Below are 15,882 nucleotides of genomic sequence, written 5' to 3'. Positions count from 1 at the left end.
TTTCTAGAAATAGAAAAATGAGTGTGAAACGTAAAATAACAATTTGAAACATAGAACAAATATAAGTAAAATACGTAAATAGAATGATAAATGAATTTTAGATATTTAAGTAAGGTATGTTGAAAATACTCCGGCAGCACACTGTGGACAGCTTCCTTTCCAAAAATGGTATTTCAGAAACTAGCTTTATTACACAAAATTTGAAAGATTCTTTAATTTATGTTGGAACAATTTTTTCCATTTTTCAAAACGAATTAACGGGGGTGGGGTATTTTGCGAAATTTTAAACTTACAAAATTCGATTATACAGTTCTCAAGAACATTAACAGGATAGAGTAGCATGGAGAGCTGCATCAAACCAGTCTCAGGACTGAAGACAACAACAACAACAACAACATTAATTACGTATCAAAGTTTATATGAAAAACAATTTTATAAACCTTCATTTCGAAGATTTCCATCTAAATCTAAAATGCCGTTTTTACCCCTTGAACGTGAAATTGGGCACAAACAAAAAAATACTTACTTCACTATCTTACCACCTCTACACACAAGGCCAAGTTTCATCAAGATCATTTATTGACACTTGGGAATGTTCCCTTGTAAGTAGTATATTTGCCTGATTATATATTCGGGTCTGTGTAGAGATAGGGTTAAAGTTCAGATAAAAATGGAAGCCAGCTGAATTTTTTTTTTTTTCGCGTCACTGTGTGGAGTTAGGGTTAAAAGTTAAGAGAAAAATGACAGGTAGCTGAATATAATCACTGTCATAACTTAAACGATTTAAGCAGCACACATCAGGAATGTTCTGAGGAAGAATTTGTCATCTGTTCCGTATTTAACTGGCATTTGGAATAACATCTCGTAGCAATGACTGGAGCTGCGAGCTATCGTGCCGTTTGGTCTTCCTGACTGCGTCGCCAGTTTGGCGTGAGCCACGGCCACTTAATATGCGACACGTCTTGCGTCTTCAGTCGTTTAGGTAGTCTGCGGTGGCTCACGTGAGCCTCCCGGTAGCGGGAACTCGCGCAAGGCTGGCACCGCAATCATGCGGCCTTAGATAATCCGAGAAGCTTTGCTGTTCACCGCTAGATGCCAATGGCATCGTTTTCATAGCGCCGCAGGACTTCAGCAAGAAATATTTACAAATTATATACCCAAACCTTCCTCGTTAATCAGTCTGTCTGTTAGTGAAAACAGTATGAAAATCCCTATAGTAATTCCAGCGATTAGCCTGAACGAATATGTACAGAAGATAATACAAGAACTCTGAACCATTGTTTCACAATTCTAAACTCTTCATTTCCTCGCCGCCTTTATCTGCATCGAGCCAGAATTCTAGAACTGCTGCATCCCAGCTAGTGGTCCACATTCAACTAGCCCATATTCGTTCCAAACAGTGCTTTCCTTAGCTAACCTCCATTTCCTGATCTGTGTGTGACTAATCATTCCTGGCTCCTCCCGTGATTTCCCCTCCCCCCTCCCCCCCCCCCCCCCCCACAGCTCCTTTTGTGGACACTATTGCCAGTTTCCAGTATCCGATGGCAGGAGGCTTTGCCCGGCCTGGAGGCAATAATTCGTCGCGCTTTACGTAATGAACGTATGTAGGTTGTGGTCAGGACGTACTATGCCGACTTAAGGAGACCCACTCGTGAGAGAATTTCCTATGGTTCACCATACTAACGTTGGTACACATTTTTCAAAAACTATTTGTTCAGATCAAACCAAATTTGAAACGTACGTAAGTTGTCACATGTTCTTCAGAGTGTATTACTTATATGACAAGCACAGTTATCACATTAGAAATTTACAGAAATGTGTGATTAAAAACAGAGATTAAAAAGAAGCCTAAATATTTGACGCATCTTTTACTTGATTCTCATAATTCTAGTACATTTTAATGAAGTCCCAGAGAAAATTCTACCAGAAGCTAAAACTTTCATACATCCGGGAAAACGCGTTTAAAGTTTTTGCTGTTATCTGTTCAACCTACACTCAAAAATAAAGCTCGCCAGGTCCACAGCTGTCGCTGTATCCTCCGCTACGTTTGGAGTCCCTCTTCTGAATCCTGGCCTCTTTTGTCTTTGTAGGATACTTTTCTCAGCCTCCCGTACCCTCAGCTAGTCAACAGACAAGCACATGTTCATCCCAGGTTCTATCGTCATATCTCTGAAAATTTTCAGCTTGTTGACTGTTCCATCATAGAAACATAACGCTGCGCCCACGACACCAGTTCTTAGTGTTTTGAGGTCCATAAATACTGTTTTAGGCAATCGTTCCCACAATAGTTACTGAAACATTCACAAGAATTTTGAGTTCTACCACGAACGGATTTAGCAAGCAAGTTTTTGCAAGCGAAGTCTTTATAGATAGGTTTTGTAATGTCTGCTATTGACATTAATAGGTGATACATGTACGTCACACATATACATCACTAGTTCTCTAATATTTACGCCATGACTCGGGGTCTTTTGGGCAGAGATGACAGGGGTCATCGTCCATAGCGGTCCTGTGAATGAAGGTGGTCCAAACAGATTTTCTCATTTCTCCTAAATTATTAGTGTTTTTTTCCCTATTATACTGCCCATATTTACGATCTATACGGATAAAATATGATAAACATCCGGCCGCTGGTGGCCGAGCCGTTCTAGGTTCTTCAGTTTGGAACCGCGCGACCGCTACGATCGCAGGTTCGAATACTGCGTCGGGCATGGATGTGTGTGATGTTAGGTTAGTTAGGTTTAAGTAGTTCTAAGTTCTAGGGGACTGATGACCTCAGATGTTAAGTCCCATAGTGCTCTGAGCCATTTGAACCATTTATGATAAACACAATAAGATTGCTTCCTGAAACCAAGTGTCTCCGTCAGATCAAGACAAAGTGTAAACAGAACGCGGAATTGACGTTCAGTTGCTGCCTACGCTCCTTAACACCGAGTTGGCCAGTTTGAAAAGCAATGGCCAAGGAATAAATAAGAGTTAGGATAGAGAAAGGTTGCTGCAGCCGGAATAAACGCAAATGGATTAAGAAAAGGAGGCTTGTCGTTAAGAAAATGTCGTCTCTTTCCTATCAATATATGCCAAGTATACAAATAAATTACGTATTCCTGTTTAGGAACGACTGGGGTATAACGTAGAACAATGTTACAAAATTCATTATTTCGAAAAATTTCTACTTTCTTAGTAACTTTTCCATGAGGGCTGGTGTTTTCCAACATCTGTTGGAAATACACGATGGAAAAGCGCCGGCAGCAAACGACACATACCAGGAGAATAGTATTAGTGAGAACAGGAAATAAAATAGAAGTTACATACATTCTCAGTGGCTGAAAGGCCTGGATGCAAAACTATTTCGTGGAGATGCGTAGAACTTACGAAATCTCAGTGGTAGTTATGTGTAATGAAGATGATAGACTTGGGGAGATTCAGTCGAAACTAGTAAATTATATTTGTTACTGCGGCAACTTTACGTGTTATGTTTGTGTGACTATTTCACTGATGTTTAAACTGCTATCCTGTTCCATTTTCTTGAACGTTACAGAGGGAGTTGCTATCACCCTGCTGCAGGCACTGCGTTTTATTGGCAGAAGAGTTAGAAGATGCAACAGGTCTACTAAAGGGATTGCGTATAGTATGCTTGTTCGACCTCTGCTAGAGTACTGATGTGCTGTACGGGATGCTTACCGGATAGGACTGACGGAACAATAACAGCAGCTCGTTTTATATTATCGCGAAGTAGGGGAGAGAATGTCACTGATATCATAAGCGAATTGGGATAGCAAAAATTAAAACAAAAGCGTTTCCCGTTGCGGTGAAATCTTTTCACGAAATTTCAATCACCATCTTTTTCCTCTGACAGTGAAAATATTTTACTGTCGCCAACCGAAATAGGGAGATGTGATGATCGTAAGAGAAATCAGAGCTCGTACAGAAAGAAATAAGTGTTCGATTTTCGTACTTGCTGTTAGAGTGTGGAGCTGTAGAGAAATAGACTGAAGGTGGTTCGAAGAACCATCCGCCAGGCACTTAAGTGTAAATTGCAGCACAGTCACTATATGTAGACGTAGATGTAGTGTATGAATAGTTAGCGCCCCCAATGGACGGCTCTCTAAATTATTCTTGTTTCATTTCGTTAAGTACACTAATTTTTTAGCTAACGAGTTGAAACAAGTTTCGCGGGTTAAGTCGACGCTGGTGACCATCGTTTAGATTGATTTTTATAGCGTATCAGTGCAGAAGACTAACCCTAGAACACCCAGTAAACATTTCTAAGTTAATCTTCGTCGCGTAAATTGTATCGCACTCCGTGAAACGCAAGAGAGAATGGATTCTCGCCGCGGCCGCTGCAGTGGAACTTCGTAAGACGCCACGGGAGCTCCGAGGATGAGACTGAAGGAACGTTTCGTTATTTGTTCCAGGCAGCGTTTGCCTTAGCGAACCCACATTTGTCGACCCATGGACGCGTCATCTTTATTCTCCTCGGTGAAAACAGCGAGTAGAATGCTTTAGACTAGCTCTTTAACTGTTGAAGTCTGGCTGAATCGACAATATCTGAACACAAAATTAAAACAAAACAGAAAGGTTCATCATAGTAGGGTATAAAAATTAGCTTTAAAGGAGTTACCAAACGGAGATCAAGTTACTCTAGAATCTCGTGGCGGGCTGTTAATTAACCAGGGTGTAGGATGCGCAGCGCCGTGGACTAATTAACTCGACCAAACAGGGAACTACGTGTAATTTTATTGTTATACTAGCAACTCAAACTAACAGTGTGCAAATCTCAAAATTAGTGTGTAGTGCGACAGAGTAATTTCGTCGTCCGACGGAGCGAAACGCCATTGTTGCTTGTAAGTGCGGAGAAACAGAAGTAATGCAGATGCCACCGTCGAAAAATGAAGGAACTACTTCTACGACGGCGTTCAATAAGTAATGCTACGCTTTTTTTTTTGTAAAAGTAGAGTGATTTTACTCAGGATTTCACTACACCATATTATTTTCTTTCTTTTGATTGCAAAAGCCTATTTTTCGAAATAATGACCTATCAATGCGAAGGACTTACGTCACCTTGCTGGGGGCGCCTGTATAATCACATGGTACCACTCCACTGGTCGACGTCGGAGTTAATGTATTGCTACATCAATAACCCTCCCCATCATCCGCATACCGCTTCCCGCGCAGCGACCCTTCAATGGGTCAAACAGATGAAAGTCGGAAGATGCGGAATGCAGACTGTAGGGTGGGTAAGGAAGAACACTCCAAAGAAGTTTTGTGAGCTGCTCTCGGGTTCACAGACTTGTATGACGCCTTGCGTTGTCATGGAGAAGTTGATTTGCATTTTTGTAGCGACAAACAAGCTGAAGTCGTTTTTCCAGTTTACTGAGGATAGCACAGCTTTGTGCGGCCGGCCGCCACGTGGGAGATGGGACAGGTTTGCGCCACCTTGTTGCGATGTTCACAGACGCCTCGCCCAACGACTCACCGTGCTTTTGATCACTACCAGATCTCAGTAGACATCCTGCACGCGCCTATGAATATCTGCGGTGCTCTGGTTTTCCACCAAAAGAAACTCAATTATTGCTCGCTGCTTGGAACGCACCACCTCCGTTACAGACGCCAATTTGAACGCTGCCAGCATTACATCTTCAAGAAACTGTAGGGGTTGAAGAGAGAACATTCCATGATATCCCAACAAATTCGGCATTTTTTCAGCCGGATCAATCTGAGAAAAAAATGTGTTGAATTACTTATGAAACGCGCCTCGTTTTTGCTACAGCAAGGGCTGCTATACGATCTCATGAGGAGGAGACAAAATCTTCTTTAACAATTTTATTACATTCACCCCTGTGAGGTTGAGGAATCATTCGCGGATTAATTGCTTCAAAAAATGCAACCAACATGACTTGTATAGTTTCTGTTTTTCTGATAAGAAACCTCATTATCAACTCTCCTTGGTCTATAGGAACTTCTGTGTCCACTGTTGAGTCTCAACTTACCTGGAAAGGCCGTTTGTGGCGTAGATTTTGCGCGCATCCTCACTGTATATGACTTGGGTTCGTGAAGTAACTTAAACCGTAAATTCGGGTCCATGCCTGGAACACTATCACATGCAACGTAACTCTAATAACACACATCTGAAAATCAGGTTATATCAGGACGCGAACGCATATCGTTTGACCACCGAACAGATCGCCGTATGGACGACATAGTAATAAGTATACCGGGTGTAGAGAGACACCTAAAAGTGTTGGAAACAAGTAAGTGGACAGGTTCGGATGGAATCGGAACCTTGTTCTTAGATTACTGTACGGCACTGGCTCCTTACACAGGTTGCATTTTTCGCGAATCTCTCGCCAAGCGCCAAGTCCCAGCGACTGAAAAAAAGCTCAGATGACTGCTGTATATAAGAAGGGTAAAATAACGCATCCGCACAATTACAGACCCATATATCTAACATGGATTTGCTGCAGAATTCTTGAACATATTCTGTGTTCGAATATAATGAATTTTCTTGAGACAGAAGCTTATGTCACGAATCAACAATGATTTAGAAAACGCAGCTGTCCCTTTCTCATACGAAATCCTGCGAACTATGTATGGAGGTGTATGGAGGGCAACAGGCAGATTCCGTATTCCTAGTTTTCCTTGAAGCATTTGACACGGTGCTCACTGCAGAGAGCTGAAGAAGGTCCGAGCATATGGATTAGGTTCCATATAAGTGAGTGGTTGGAAGACTTCTTAAGCAATAGAACACAGTAGATTGTACTCGACGGCGAGTATTCATCGGCGAGAGGGTGTAGACAGGACAATCTCAGGGAAGTGTGAAAGGACTGCTGTTATTTTCTATATACATAACTGATTTTCCGGATATTGTGGACAGCAGTATGCGGCTATCGAATGACACTGTTGTACGGGAAGGTGTCGAAGTTGACTGACTGTAGAAGGATACAAGATGACTTAGGCAAAATTTCTAGGTGTTATGATGAACAGCAGTTGCTCTAAACGAAGAAAAATGTACGTGAATGCGGACGAGTAGGAAATACAAACCCGTAATGTTCGGGTATATCATTAGGAGTGTCCTGATTGACACAATTACATCGTTTGAATATCAGGCCGTAACGTTTCAAAGCGATATGAAATGGAACGAGCATGTGAGGATTGTGGTAGGGAAGGCGAATGGTCGAGTTCGCTTTATTCAGAGAATTTTGGGAAGGTGTGCTTCATCTGCAAAGGAGACAAAGTAAGACGCTAATGCGACCTATTCTTGAGTACTGCTCGAGTGTTTGGGACCCTACCACCTCGAACTAAGGGAAAACATCGGAGAAATTCAGAGACGGACTGCTGGATTTGTTACGTTCAAACAACATGCAAGTGTTAGGAGATGCTTCGACCAATCAAGTGGAAATCGCTGTAGGGAAGGCGAACTTCTTTTCGAGAAATACTATTGCTAAAATTTAGAGAGCTGGCATTTGAAGCTGACTGCAGAACGATTGTACTGTCGCCAAAATTTATTTCGCCTAAGGATCATAAAATAAGATACGATGAATTAGGGTCCATACTAAGACTTATCTCAGAAAATAGATTAAGGGAAGGCTAACCTAAGTTTCTATCATTTGTAGACTCAGAGAAAGCTTTTGACAATGTTGACGGGAATACTCTCTTTCAAATTCTGAAGGTGGCAGGGGTAAAATACAGGGAGAGAAAGGCTATTTACAATTTGTATGGAAACCAGATGGCAGTTATAAGAGTCGAGGGACATGAAATGGAGGCAGTGGTTGGGAAGGGAGTGAGACAGGGTTGTAACCTATCCCCAATGTTATTCAATCTGTACATTGAGCAAGCAGTAAAGGAAACAAAAGAAACATTCGAAGTAGAAATTAAAATCCACGGAGAAGAAATAAAAACTCTGAGGTTCGCCGATGACATTGTAATTCTGTCAGAGACAGCAAAGGATCTGGAAGAGCAGTTGAACGGAATGGAAAGTGTCTTGAAAGGAGGATACAAGATGAACATCAACAAAAGCAAAACGAGGATAATGGAATGTAGTCGAATTAAGTCATGTGATGATGAAGGAATTAGATTAGGAAATGAGACACTTAAAGTAGTAAATGAGTTTTGCTATTTGGGGAGCAAAATGACTGGTGATGGTCGAAGAAGAGAGGAATGGAAAGGAAAGCGTTTAAGAAGAGAAATTTGTTAACATCGAGTATAGATTTAAGTGTCAGTAAGTCGTTTCTGAAGGTATTTGTACAGAGTGTGGCGATGTATGGAAGTGAAACATGGAAGATAAATGGTTTAGACAAGAAGAGAATAGAAATTTTCGAAATGTGGTGCTACAGAAGAATGCTGAAGTTTAGATGGATAGATCACATAACTAATGAGGAGGTATTGCATGTAATTGGGGAGAAGAGAAATTTGTGGCACAACGTAACTAGAAGAAGAGATCGGTTGGTAGGACGTATTCTGAGGCATCAAAGGATCACCAATTTAGTATTGGAGGGCAGCGTTGAGGGTAAAAATCGTAGAGGGAGACCAAGAGGTGAATAGAGTAAGCCCATTCAGAAGCATGTAGGTTGCAGTAGGTGCTTGCACAGGATAGAGTAGCATGGAGAGCTGCATCAAACCAGTCTCAGGACTGAAGACCGCAACAACAAATAAAACATATAGATACTCTTTTCTCCCCCTCTCTATTTGGGAGTATAACAGGAAAGGAAATGACTAGTGGTGGTACTGGGTGCCTTCGCCACGCATAAAACGGTGGGTTGCGGAGTATGTGTGTAGATGCAGTTTTAGATGTATCGGGCTATGAGAAAAATAACGTCATACGCACCTTTGCGAGGGTCGAATTGCCGGCAGCAACAAGGCAGCGGGCGAGGCTCTGTGCTGCAGGGGGCGTCCCGGTTTCTCCGTCTCTGTTCTCACCGGGCAGCTTTCGCGACTTTCGCTTTCACTGGCGCTGTGGGACAAAGCGAGGCTGGCTCGTCTGCCACCGCCGATTTAGAAGGCCGCTGAGGCTACAGAATGGTATACCAGCTGTTTTGATCGCACGTTCACTTGGTCCCATTGTGTGATAGAAGTTAGCAGTCCAGTCCGGATTCTGATCTCCGGTCAGTCCTAGATATTTCAGTACAGTACTTGGTTTGGCTTTCCACACTTATTACGAAAAATACAGGCTGTATATAAAGTCCAGGAACACATTTATTGCACAAGAACCAAACATTGTACAGATATCACTTTTCATTTTGAAGAGAAACCCTGAAAGGTTTTTTTTATGAATACCACCACAACGTAGTTCGGTCATTTGTCGATAGTCAGCGCTAGTCGCAAACATGGGGAGTTCATGTCCGGAGCGAGCTTTCTGTGTGTTAGAGTTCTACAAAAACAAGTGTGCTACAGCTGTTCAACGGATTTTTAGAACCAAGTACGGTAAGAAGCCACCAACAAGGATGGCCATTTAGCACTGACAACAGATTCGTTAAGACAGGTTGCTTGTGGCCGGCAAACAAAAGATAGGGCAGGAAGATAGTAGGGCAGGAAGATAGTAGGGCAGGAAGATAGTAGGGCAGGAAGATAGTAGGGCAGGAAGATAGTAGGGCAGGAAGATAGTAGGGCAGGAAGATAGTAGGGCAGGAAGATAGTAGGGCAGGAAGATAGTAGGGCAGGAAGGTTATATTCCAGGTCATTTATATACAGTGAGAGGCACCTAGGACAAGCACGAGTAAGTACACTGGTGTACAACACTTCAGGACGAAAGTAACTTTCTCGTGGTAAGTCAATGCCAAGTAACATAGCTCGATGAAACTTTGAGTACATATAGAAAGAACTATTACAGTATAGTACAAAGGGTAAGCGAAAGAATACGCAATGAGACGAACAGAGATGCTTATTCAAAGACAGTAATTAAACTGTCGTCACCGAAATGTATGACGGTCACGTGGACGTTACAAAACGCGGGAGATGCTTCGTAATAGGGTGTACGACCACCACGCACGGCAGTGTAAGCTCTGCAACGTCTTCCCATGCTGACCGCATGCCTGGCAAGGTAAATCCCATCGACCATGTGTGAGATGCGCTGGAGACGTATTGCAGCGCCTCTACATGTTCCGACGACCAACCGGCAATTGTCAACCGCACTGGTGGAGAGACGGAGCGCCCTCCCACAAGAATCTTTACCAAACGTTACAGAGCATGCAGTACCGTCAGTGATGATCAGAAATCATACTAAGGACAATCTCCTGCCGTTTGTAACGTCCAGGTGACCATTATAAACTTCGGTGACATCAGTGCTAACAACTGTCTTTGAATAGAAGTACCATTTCTGTTCATCTCATAGCATATTTCTTCCAGTTATCTTCTGTACTACAGTGTGGCAGTTGTTTCTACGTGTGGTCCAAGTTTCAGCAAGGTATGTTTCTTAGCAGTGACGTGCAATGCGAAAGTTACTTTCGTCTCTAAGGTTTGCACACCATTGTATATTGAGATGTTTTCACCAAGTTGTAGCAGACAATAAGAAGTATCTCCAGACATACAGAAGACATGTTTAACACCTATAAATGCTAATTATAGCACCGATTTTTTAAAAATCGAACTTTGTGCTTTTGTGTGTCCGTCGAAAAGGACTTCAGTGGCATATCAGGTGTGGAAGTTGACCAGCTAGCAATAAGATAACAGCGTCACAAACCATTGTCCCACCATCACGAGAATAGTTGTACAATTACGTATTTCATACCGAGGAACGACCTTAGGCATCATTAAGTGCCAACCTGTGACTTGAATGTGGTTGTCTAACAGAAACTGCCTGGAAACAAATATTTCTTAATTTAAGGATTAATTTTAAAAAGGTTTTTGCCAAGCAGTTGTACCACAGTGTTCCATTTTTTTTTCCTTCCCGTTGTATGTGTTTACATGTTTGAAACGCTCTCTGATGTGATTTCCATTTATGTAATACTTCCTTTGAAATTTATAGCTTAATGCATTTGTTCACTGTACATCAAGTACACTATTTCTAATGCATTTCTAATACATTAATGCATCCGTTACCTGTACATAAATTATAGTATTTCTAGTATCTGTAATTCTTCATTAAATTGGCCACAGTTCTTAACAGGAGTCTCACAAATGACTTTCTCAGTGGTTCTCACATCGTACTTACACGAGTCTTTACGGGACTACAGTGAATGCGGCGTGGCAACACACACACACACACACACACACACACACACACACACGGCGGCTTCATGATGGGTACTGAAAGGTAGCCTCCAGAGAGTATGGATCATTTGCTGCCGAAAGTTGCTCCTCCATATTTTTGTTCAGCCAACGTTAAACGTCATTTTTCTGCTTCCCGCTTGAAAACAGTGTGTATTCTGTACGTAATTATGTGTCTCGCTTGTTCATGAGGTATATGTAGTTTACCACTAAGTCGCTGTAGCCGTGTCAGAAGTTCGCAATGACAATACTTTTCAGAAGGGAGCGCTCAGAATGCAGCAAATTTCCTGTATCAGACGTGAAGAAACTTTTCAGCCTTTGTTAGCCAGCCCCGGTATAATTCCTCACCATCCCCACAAACTCTACAGAAATTCCTACAATGTCGTGGGGGCAGGAAATGACTTGGGGGAAGAAACTAGTGACAATCTGGAACTTTTACACTGTCTGTAGCGTACCTTCCATTAGATCAGTCGGGAGAGCAGTGCTCACTGAAAGCAAAGGTTTGATTACGGGGATTGCCCAGAAAGTAATGCACCGCATTTTTTTTTTCTCGCCGAAAACAATGGTACGGTTGCGAAACGTTACATATGTGTTATTTGAAGTGGCCGGTTGCTGTGGCCCTGCGGTTCGAGGCGCTTCAGTCCGGAACCACGCGGCTGCTACGGTCGCAGGTTCGAATCCTGCCTCAGGCATGGACGTGTGTGATGTCCTTAGGTTAGTTAGATTTAAGTAGTTCTCAGAAGTTAAGTCCCATAGTGCTCAGAGCCATTTGAACCATTTTTTGGGGGGAGTATTCACAAACACTTGTGCAAAGTCTATGGAGCATCTGCTGTCGACAGAAGTACAGTTAGTAGCTGGGCACGGAGAGTGAAGTTATCAGAAGGCGCTTCGGTGGAGCTACACGATTTTCAGCGGTCGAGGAGACCTTCCACGGCTGTCACACCTGACATCTTGCAGCGAGCTGATGTCATTTGCCATTAAAGGATGCCATTCGTGGAAGACATTTTGAGGGCAACGAGGAGGCGACTCACACAGTGAAGCACTGGCTCCGCCACCGGCAGGGCGCGCACACCCTTGTTTCGCCCTGGGGGGAAGGCCGTAGAACGGGATGGAGATTACGTGAAAAAAAATAGGGTGTGTAGATAAAACATCATTCCTTCATGTGTTTAATTCTCATTATGTTCAGTGAAGAATTGTTGAAGAACAAATATGCGTTGCATTACTTTCTAGGCAGTCCTCGTAGAACCTCTGTCAACCGCCCAAAAAATGTTCAAATGTGTGTCTTAAAACACACACACACACACACACACACACACACACACACACACACACACACACACCTCGAACCTCCGCCGGGATCAGCCGCAGTCCATGACTGCAGCGCCTAAGACCACTCGGCTAATCCCGCTCGGCCCAACTACCCAAGTTTAGCATCTCGCAAACAGCGCACCCAGCGCATACGCTGCTCATTGTTATGATATCTGATTAGACCTGTAAAGTTGTTTGAACTGTCCGGTGGATCGACTTCACCCGTTAGTTGGTTGCACTGCACTTGCAAAAGGACTAGGTTCGAATCCTGGTCCGGCACATAGTACCAGCTTGCTATTTTCAGTCAACACAGCAAGTATTCTACGAGTAGTAAGACATTCATTTCCTTTCTGAAAGATAAAAAAAAAAAAAACTAACATAATGAAAATGGAAATAATCATATGGCATCGTTGGCTGGGAGGCTCCATCCGGGGAAATTCGGCAGCCAGTGCGACGTTGGGCGACTTGGGCGACTTGCGCGACGGTGGTGGTGATGAAGTGATGTTGAGGACAACAGCATCTTGTCCCTGAGCAGAGAAAATCTCCAACCCGGGCCCGCTTGCATGAGATGCGAGAACGTTACCACCCAGCTAAGCAGGAACTAATATAATAAATTCTCATAATAAAATTGTCCTTTATCTCCTCGGGACCATTTGAGGTAATTTATGTTAATAGGTGAGTGTACATATCTGTAGAAGACGAGAATGCAGCCACTAGTACACATGACGAAGACTATCAAGGGAAACCCTGCCCCATGGTAGTGAATTTGCGTGAGGACAGCTAACCAAAAGTCAGTTACAGACAGCGTGACGCATGGTTCGACTCTAAGCTAAAGCAATTCGCTCGTGTCGCGCTGCTGACACGATACTTGTATGAGATGTGGGTGAAGTTTGGGGAATACACAGGCGTGGGTGGCTAACACTATAATTAATAATAAGTATTCGTTGTTGAGTTACTCACCAGTGAGGAAAACTCGAAACGAGTAGCTGGGTAAGATGAAACGGCAAAGTTCTGGAAACAAATGGAGAAAGATTACAGTCTTGTAATATATTAAAATTTCAACAACAAAAACTTGAAGGTTTCTATACCATTTACACAGAAAAGAGCTAACTGGACGAAAAATTAATTTGTGTGTGTTTGCTTAGCACCTAGACATATCTGATGACTCGTATTTAATAACGAATTCAATCTTCTGTGTAGGTTCCTCTTCAGCGCACAACCTCAAAGACAACAGCACCAGCGCTAGTGGATTATTACAGCTTGTGATGGAACTTAGAAGCAAGGCCTGCTATCTTGCATAGGGTGTGCAATAATGGCAAAGTGGAGTAGCATAGTATCATAAAAATGGCACATTTCAATGTATCAGTAAAGACAAAATAGCAACAGAAATGAATGAACGTAAGATATAGAGGCTATATACAAAAAGGACACAAATGCTTATTATGAAGAAAAAAATGTTTCAATTACCGTTCGCAGTGCTTAGACCACCCAAGGGATGTGACCCATATGACATGTCCAACATAAATGTTTTCTTTCAGTTGATGTTTACACGTACACGCATGTGAAAACAGAAAAGTGTGCAAGGCCTATACTTACGGTATGAAAACTGACCTGCAAAATTCTCCCTACTGGGCATGTCGCTACCTAATGAAATGCTAGATAATCGAGGAATTGTAGAAACAAGGTACCAACAGAATTTATAGAAGCATGCGAAATGTATCAGGTAAAAAATCTGTGTTTTGCCATATTATTCTGTACACTCATATGCAAACCAGAATAAGCATATATAAAAGCTTGCAATATAAATAAGTACATCTGTAAAAAAAAATTAGCAGTTAACATAGTTCCTGAAGAATAGCAAAAGAAATTTATACCATACTGAACGGCCAAATGTGGCATGTTCATCATCAAATTTCTACCTAGCTACGTGAAATGAACCGAAGCAAAAGTTGTTCTATGAAGTGCTTGACGTTGCTGATGTGATTATTGCCTCGCGATTTCCTCATCTGTAAAGTTTCAACATGAATACATTGGGATGGGGAATATTACGTTTTCTGAAAGGTCCAGAATACAAAAGTTGAAATTAACTGCAACGACGTTTTCTTCTATTGGATAGGTAATGAGTGTGTATCAACACTTTGTCCTGTGCGAAATTCCTGGAGGTTACTCACCTGTTTTTGCTGACGTTTGAGGTGCTATGCTGCACGCTTTATATTGTTAAGTTCGATGCCTATAATTTCATGGCAACAATCTCCTCGTAGAAGGAAAAGAAACAATTTCATGAATTTTGTTAGGTGGATCTATATTTTTCAACACAAGATACGGCGAACGCATGGTAGAGTAGTTTGTTGTGGAATTGATGACGTCTGAAAATCTGAAATGAGCTTGTCTCAATCAGTATGTTTTTTGTGACACTAGATACGACGCAGTTTCCCATCTCTTTCACGATGCGCTCTGATGGGTTGGAAGAAGCATGGTATCTGGAAATAAAAATGGGTGTAATGTCTCTAGCTTTCAGTGTGCGTTTCCATCTTACTGATCGAAATTGCGGTCCATTGTTGGAGATTACCTTGAACATGTCCAATACGAGACAATTTTTTAGTATAAACATTAGAAACAGTTTTAGCAGCGGCTTTTCGTAACAGGGTGAAAGATACAAATTTCGAAGTTAGTTCTATAACAACAGAAATTTAACAGAAACCTTTATTAGTTCCTGGCATGGATCCAAATAGATTAACAACTGCCATATGTCTTAATTTCATGGGTACAATGGGATAAAGAGGGGCAATGTGAGTTACTGTAGAAGATTTAGCTTTTTGACAAATTTTCCAAGTCACTAAGACTCATCGAAAAGCGTATTCGACATTTGTGAAATAACAGTTCTCTCATAGAATCAAAAAAGGATTTGCGAGTACCATAATGGGCGTAGCTCAAGTGTGTATACCAGATTAATTTATTGAAAAGTTCTTCAAGTATGCAGAGAGTCCAATTATCGCTGTCAGGGCGAGCGCGGAGAGAATGTTATTGTGCACGGTGCAGTAAGCTCTGACTGTTGCCTGGCTAGTGTCAAGCCACAGAAGTTTGATGTCTTTCCAAACGTCGTCTTAGCTCTGCTATCTGGTGATGTCTTTTAATGATGCTGAAATAAAATTTTCAAAAGCTACCTGTTCAGTGTAGAGAATGCTGAAATTAACAGCGATTTCTTGCTGGTTACTGCACAGTGAGCGGGGAAGTGCATCTGCTATAGTATTCTGGGTTCCTGGGATGAGGACAATCGTAAAATCAAATTCCTGCATATAAAGTTTGCAATGACTAAGTCTGTCATGTGTGAATTTAGCTGATCTGATCTGTGTATACTGTTGTGTATCTGCC

At 42.1% G+C, this 15,882-nt stretch overlaps 1 protein-coding gene across 1 annotated transcript in view; it reads right to left on the bottom strand.

The window, feature by feature from the left end:
- The window catches only part of LOC126355684 (organic cation transporter protein-like), a 580,417-nt gene that overhangs the window by 379,764 nt on the left and 184,771 nt on the right, over positions 1-15,882 (bottom strand). Inside the window, exon 3 of the mRNA XM_050006069.1 lies at positions 13,471-13,521. The gene's annotated coding sequence lies outside the window, so the exon portion shown is untranslated. The remainder of the gene's footprint in view (positions 1-13,470; positions 13,522-15,882) is intronic.

The sequence above is a fragment of the Schistocerca gregaria genome, chromosome 1 (assembly GCF_023897955.1).
Source record: "Schistocerca gregaria isolate iqSchGreg1 chromosome 1, iqSchGreg1.2, whole genome shotgun sequence".
Classification (NCBI taxonomy): Eukaryota; Metazoa; Arthropoda; class Insecta; order Orthoptera; family Acrididae; genus Schistocerca; species Schistocerca gregaria.
This window is presented reverse-complemented; position numbering and strand designations above follow the sequence as displayed.